Below are 6543 nucleotides of genomic sequence, written 5' to 3'. Positions count from 1 at the left end.
AATAATGTAGCTTACTTGATCAATAGAGGATCGTCAGTACCCTTGAAGTTCAACTTGCTGGAAGGAAGTCACGTACTCTTACTTGAGAACTTTTTGTTGTAATGCATATGTTCACATCAATCCAGAGAAAAGGGACAAGCTTGATGCTAAGGTTGTGAAGTGCTACTTCATAGGCTATGACTCTGGCATGTTCGGGTACAAATTTTGTTGATGCTAAGGTTGTGAAGTGCTACTTCATAGGCTATGACTCTGGCATGTTCGGGTACAAATTTTGGGATGACAAGAATAGGAAAATCCCAAGACATTGTGACGTAACCTTTGATGAAAAAGTCTTATACGAGGACAAAGAGAAGATAAACTTTGAGACTATGAAGCAAGTGAGAGTTGAGCTTGAGTCGCAGGAAAACTCAACCAATGATGTTAGAGCGGAAGCTCGTGAAACTTCTAAGACCGTTACTGAAGAACCAGACGCAGAGCAAGTTACACCTGAGCAGGTGTTGAGGAGATCATCCAAAGCTATCAGAGCACCAGATAGATATTCACCTTTATTACATTATTTGTCGTGACTGACGAAGGAGAACCAGAGTCCCTTGATGACGACCTACAGTTGGAGGATACAACCAAGTGGGAGAAAGCCATGGATGATAGGATGTCTAGGCCTCAGAAATGCGTTGCTCTTTCATCTAATGAAGCTGAGTATGCGGAAATAGCTGAAGCTGCAAAGAAGATGATATGGATGACAAACTGTTAAGAAGAATTGCGCAAGAAGTGCAAGAAGATTCTTCAAGTAGATAGTTAGAGTGACAAGCAGTTGATGAAGAACCCGGTCTATCATTTAAAGACAAAACACAGAAGACGATACCATTTCACTCGGAGATCAGTGGAAGATGGTGATGTGTTTGGAGAAGATAGAGGGTGTAAAGAATCCAACAAACATGTTGACGTTGGAAGGTTGAGGTTGTGCAAAGCCTCAATTGGTATGGTGCAATGAAGATTGAGAATGAAATTCTTAGTTGGCTGCGATCAGTCTACAAGTGGGAGATTGTTGAGATATGGAGCCTGATGCCCATTTACCTTAAATATTTACTAAAGATCTGGTAGAGATATATATGGTAGATATTTCGTAAAGATTTAGCAAAGCTTNGTTGGCTGCGATCAGTCTACAAGTGGGAGATTGTTGAGATATGGAGCCTGATGCCCATTTACCGTAAATATTTACTAAAGATCTGGTAGAGATATATATGGTAGATATTTCGTAAAGATTTAGCAAAGTTTTATTCAGTAAACTGAAACGATATATACCCCATCAAGCAATGCTTTCAAGATGTACTTTTATTCATTTTATTCAGTAAACTGAAACGATATATACCCCATCAAGCAATGCTTTCAAGATGTACTTTTATTCATTCTCTGTATTCTGTTTTGGTGAACATACCTGAAAGTCATAAATAAAACCTTTAGCCAACATTCTTCCTTGAATTTTCTCTCTCCTGTTCTTTGTGTTCATCTTGATCGAGTATATGAGTTGTTATACAATTCTAACAATTACTTCAATAATAAATTTGTAATTTCTAATAACAGGGCTAAAAAATTATTCATAACCCTTCATTCTTTCGAACAAGAGAACGATAAGAGAACAACTATTGCATGTAAAATGGCCAAATAAGCAAACATGTAAATCATTAGTAACAACTCTTTAATAAAATAAAATCACACCGTCAACATACTTAAACTACATAAAACTCTTCCCCCTCCCCTGTAAGGCTTAACTCTTCATACAAAATGATTTCAACGTAGGAATCAACATCTTAATCGTGAAAGAATAAGAAAAGAGAGGAAATGATTAAGAGTTATCAAGCTTTGTTGTTGTCCTTCGATGGAAATCTCCCTACTTTGAGCTCTCTCATCCACCTTTTTGCCTTAATCTATCCTTAACCTATCCTTCTTTGTTTTCTTTTCCTTCTCCTATCAACTGCTGCTGAATTAGGGTTCTTCTTTCTTTTTGGTTTTCTATTCCGTTCGGTGGCCCTCTTCTTTTTAGGTAATCTTCCTGATAAGACAACCCTAATTCTCAGCCCGATGATCCAAGATTTTGTTGAAGCAAGAACCCTTGAATCAAAGAAATCAACACCAACTTATACAAAATTCAGATCAATTAAGAGATAAGGCTAGAATTAGATTACCTCTTAAGATCAAAGATCTAGAAGCAAGATTTGGAATCTTGTTCGGTACTCCACAATAGAACTTGATGAAGGCTTGATTGAATGGCTCAAATATCTACCATAAGAATTGCATGAAACTTAGAAATGACAAAGATGATACTCGAAGTTCTAAGGGTAAAAGTCTCACTTTGAGATCTCAATTTCATTCATCCGAAATCTGCCTTTTACATAATAATTTGTTGGTATTTAAGTCTTCCCACAAAAGAAACTTTCAATTCTTCAAATGCCACTAACATTTATCCCGATCCCCTAGAATCTCAACAAAAGAAGAAGTCAATTTGACCCATAACTTTCACCCTTTTGCGCATTACAAAAATTATAAAATTAAAAATAATAAATCACAATTTATAGCAATTTCATCCGCTACTTCAACCGTGCAAATATTCACTTCTGAAGCTCCAAATGGTTATTCCTCAACTGAATCAGCTTGTAACACATGAAATGATGGTTGAACCGAGTCTATCCAATTTTGTAGATGAAGAATGAATACTTGTTGACTCTTCTTAGCCTTGGATTCTGTAATAGGTCTAGTTGGAACATTTGGAACACCGTGATTCTTATCAAGAACCATAATATCCCTAGACCATATATGGTATCATGTGTGGTGATGATTCAGTGCTGCCATAAGGCCTTTGTTTCATAGACTAGTCTTTTGGTGGTCGAGAGATTAAATAGATACATTATGAGAGGAGAGAAACGGGTGCGACATGATGTTATAGTCCTACTTTAGAATTGTCATCTATGCTTTGGTATGTATGCACCCAGATAGGATCGAAACCATACCGTCCTACTTTAGAATTGTCTTCAATTGGTATTTTTTCACGAAAAGCAAACATGAGATAACAAATCCAGTCTTTCACTAAGATTTCAAATAGCTGTCCCGAATTCAAGTTGATTATGTTTTGCCTCTTCCTTGGAGAAAGAAGATCAAACAATTCCCAATCATGGTCCTTGCGGATCTGATCATCCATATAATATACAAAAAGAAACTCCGGATATTTGATATCTTTCTCTTTGAATGAGATCTCAATTCCAGCGACGGTTTCATTAGATATCTTACAACTGGAATCCCTNTTGTTTTCTTTGTATTGATCTTGTGAGCTTGGCTTGTTCTTCTACTTTCATTGGTTTTTGTTTGGAATCACTTCAAATGATTATGGGTTTTTGTTCAAAACCCCGAATGGTTTATTGAAGAACTTTTTTTTTCGTGGATCCTTACTATTCTCGATAAAATTCGAAAATGTAACCAACAAAAAGATATTGAATCATCTTTGATTTTTTTCGGTAGGTTACAGCAGCGAGAATCTCAGCCGTGATCGTACTGGCATTGGTGAGCTTAGCCACCGTGGACGCTATGAATCCGCGTCTAAGTTCGAACTCCCTAGAATTTCAAGCGATCAATTGTCAGAAACACTCAGCGTTGTTAACGAAGTTTGGCGGCGTCGGTGACGGAGTAACTTCAAATACTCACGCGTCCCGAAAAGCGATTGAACATCTCAGCATAATGGCGGCAGNGTGCATATACATGTATGTATTACGCAACACACACTTACACACATATAATAAATACATATATACATGCATAAATACATACATACCTATACATATACATAAACAGAAAGGCTATATATATGTGTGTGTGTTACATTATGTATTTGTATATAGCACATATTTATACATTTTTATAATTTTCATCATTTTTATTTTAAAATGTGCAAAATTTACCATATATTCCTTCTATATTCTTTTATTAAAAAAAAGATTTGCCCTAAAGTTTGAAAGATCACTCTGACAATGGATAAAAAAAATAGCTAATTTCTATATTAGCTAATAGATTTGCAATTAAATAGTCTAGTGATTTTATGAGTAGTTAATTACAATTTTATTTTGAGTTTTTANGCTAAAATTCTTGCATCCCAGGTTCGACCTATCGAGTATTTTATTTTTATAAACCTATCAACTTTGTGAGTGGTGATTTGAATTTTAATCTTTAATCCAAAATAAATGAGTTAGATTTGTTCCTCATAGGTGATTTGAATTTTAATCTTTAATCCAAAATAAATGAGTTAGATTTGTTCCTCATAATTTAATTTAATGGTGCACAATGAATCAGAATGGCCACTGGTAGAAGTTCTCCCATCTTATGGGAGGGGAAGAGATGCATGCTCTTGGTGGACGGTACAACAGTCTCATCTTTGGAACTAATCTCACCAATGTGGTTATCATTGGTGATTATTTTTTCTTACCTTTTAACATTCTAATTTTTTTTAAATGGATTGCAAAATTATAACAAGCTTCCCTGCCATCAGAATTAAATAAAAAAAACTAAGGTAACTGACAACATAAAAAGAACATTTATAGAAAATAAAGTTGGGTTGGTGACACGGTGTAGGTAACAACGGTACAATCGACGGGCAGGGATCTTCTTGGTGGGAAAAGTTTAAGAAAGGGGAGCTCAAGGTAACACGGCCATATGTGATCGAGATCATGTACTCTGATCAAATCCAGATCTCGAATCTCACTTTGATCAACTCACCTTCTTGGTTCGTCCATCCGATTTATAGTAGGTTAGGCTATTTCGCTTCCGTTCCGTTATCCTTGTATTTTAGGATTATGCTTCAAAAAAAGTATACAATTCAAATTACTCCCGACCAAAAAGAATTTTTTATTATATATCTTAATATGGGTGAAAATGCAGAAATGTGATTATCCAAGGGCTCACCATCTTGGCTCCAGTCACGGTACCCAACACCGACAGAATCAATTCAGGTTCCCTTCTTCTTCTCCTTTAAAACCTTAGGGTTCTTTTCTTCCTCAATCCCTTTCCCTAATTCTCCATTCAATTTATCAGATTCTTGTTCCAACACTAAAATCGAAGACTGCTACATTGTCTCCGGTGACGATTGCATCGCCATCAAGAGCGGATGGGACCAATACGGTATCAAGTTCGGAATGCCGACCGAGGACCTCGTCATTCGCCGACTCACTTGCATCTCATCAGATTCTGCAGGCATTTCCCTTCGCAGCGAAATGTCCGGTGGAATCCGCAACGTAAGGATCGAAAACGTTACAGCAATCAACACATAGTCTGCCGTTAGAATCAAAACCGCTCCCAAACGAGGCGGTTTCGTCAAGGACATTTTCGTCCGAAGAATGTTTCTATCCACGATGAAATACGTCTTCTGGATAACTGGAGACTACAAATCGCATGCGGATGACAAGTTCGATCCCTCGGCATTGCCATTGATTAAGAACATTAATTACAGAGATGTGGTGGTCGAGAATGTTAATATGTTGGCAAATTTGGCGGGGATTTCAGGAGATCCATTCACGGATATTTGTGTTTCGAATTGAAGATTGGATTGTCGGCGACGCCTAAAAAGTTGCAGTGGAACTGTACGAACATTGAGGGATTTAGTAGAGATGTGGATCCGCGGCCATGTGCTCCGCTGGCTAAGGCAGCGAAAAGCGGTGGATGTGACTTTCCCGAGGATCAGCTGCCGATTGAGAATGTTCAGTTGAAGTTATGCTCGGTTGAAATTCCTACCTTTTCATAAAGACTTTGTTTATCTTTTTTTTTTTTTTTAAATTCTATAGAATAAATGATAATGAAAAATTTAATGAAGATATAATAAAATGAAAAGTTTTTAATTTTTAAACTAAGCTATTTCAACTAAACCATAAAAATAATACTCTAAAATTGAAAAAAAGAGAATAAAACTTCTTAAATCCAAATATGTATGGATCCACCATGAAGTTTTTATGGTATGATTAAGACACCTTATTTCGTATCACATTTCGGGTAATCTTTTTTCAATTATACCGCGTTGGAATTGAATCTTTTGTAAAACTTCTTAAATCCAAATATGTATGGATCCACCATGAAGTTTTTATGATATTATTAAGACACCTTATTTCATATCACATCTTGGGTAATCTTTTTGAAGTTTTTATGGTTTGATTAAGACACCTTATTTTGTATCACATTTTGGGTAATCTTTTTTCAATTATATGGCGTAGGAATTGAATCTTTTGTCTTAAAGAAGAGAGTGCATATCAATTATTCTGAAATGATGGTGGTTGGAAGTATGATTAAGACACCTTATTTTGTATTTTTTTAATTTTGAAACTAAGCTATTTCAACTAGATTTGTAATATTTCACTAAACAATAACTAATTGTAACTCAAAACCATAAAAATAATACTCTAAAATTGAAAAAAAGAGAATAAAACTTCTTAAATCCAAATATGTATGGATCCACCCTGAAGTTTTTATGGTATGATTAAGACACCTTATTTCGTATCACATTTTGGGTAATTA

The 6543-nt window shown here is 35.7% G+C and overlaps 1 pseudogene; it reads left to right on the top strand.

Annotated features, from left to right (window-relative positions):
• Nucleotides 1-176: 176 nt before the first annotated feature.
• LOC111474343 lies at nt 177-5779 on the top strand (annotated as a pseudogene).
• The last annotated feature ends 764 nt before the right edge of the window (nt 5780-6543 follow it).

The sequence above is a fragment of the Cucurbita maxima genome, unplaced genomic scaffold (genome assembly GCF_002738345.1).
Source record: "Cucurbita maxima cultivar Rimu unplaced genomic scaffold, Cmax_1.0 Cma_Scf00319, whole genome shotgun sequence".
NCBI lineage: Eukaryota > Viridiplantae > Streptophyta > Magnoliopsida > Cucurbitales > Cucurbitaceae > Cucurbita > Cucurbita maxima.
Note: the sequence above shows the minus strand (reverse complement) of the source record. Positions and strands in the feature narration are given on the sequence as shown.